At 44.1% G+C, this 682-nt stretch overlaps 1 pseudogene; it reads right to left on the reverse strand.

Annotated features, from left to right (window-relative positions):
- Nucleotides 1-5: 5 nt before the first annotated feature.
- On the reverse strand, nucleotides 6-680 carry LOC103252869 (annotated as a pseudogene).
- Between the last annotated feature and the right edge of the window lie 2 nt (nucleotides 681-682).

The raw sequence follows: 682 nt of genomic DNA on the forward strand, positions 1-682 counted from the left end.
CATACTTCAGCTTCTCGTAAAAGCTGTTTCTGCCTTTCCTGAAGTTGAGAATTTTCATTCAAAGCATCTTTTAGTGTTCTCTTAAGTCGTTCTTCATTCATATGAAATATCTTCAAGGTTGTTTTGGCTTCAGCTACTTGTAATTTGACAGTCTTTAATTCATCTTCTAGGGACTGCACCCTTTTTGAAACATCCACCACCAGTTCATCTTGTTCAGAATGCTCAGATTTCTCTTCTTCTAACTCTTTTTCTCGACAGAATATTCCATCCTCAAGTTCAGATTTGGACCTGTCCAGCCTTTCACAGGTCGCCTCCACACTTTGTGCTTCTGTTGACTCCTTTTCAAAACTGGCATCCTTGAAAGATGACTCTAAGCCTCCATACTGTTCTTGTACAAGACTCAACTTTTCAAGGATTTTACATTTTTCTTCAAACAGTCCAGAAAGCTTTGCAGCAAGGTCTTTCTCTCTTGCCACGTAGAGCCGACGTCTCACCGAACTAAAACCTCTCCACAAAAAAATGAGCACAGCAACAACAGCTGCACATATCACCGATTCCCATGGAAAACCATCAGGATTAGAACCTCGTCTCATCGCTTCAGGCGGTGCTGCCACAACTCTGTGCAGCTCTGCCAGGACCAGCCACAAAAGCCACGGAGGCGCGGCCCCGGCTTCCTCCATGG

The sequence above is a fragment of the Carlito syrichta genome, unplaced genomic scaffold (genome assembly GCF_000164805.1).
Source record: "Carlito syrichta isolate Samal-C Ts95f unplaced genomic scaffold, Tarsius_syrichta-2.0.1 Scaffold174108, whole genome shotgun sequence".
Taxonomy (NCBI): domain Eukaryota; kingdom Metazoa; phylum Chordata; class Mammalia; order Primates; family Tarsiidae; genus Carlito; species Carlito syrichta.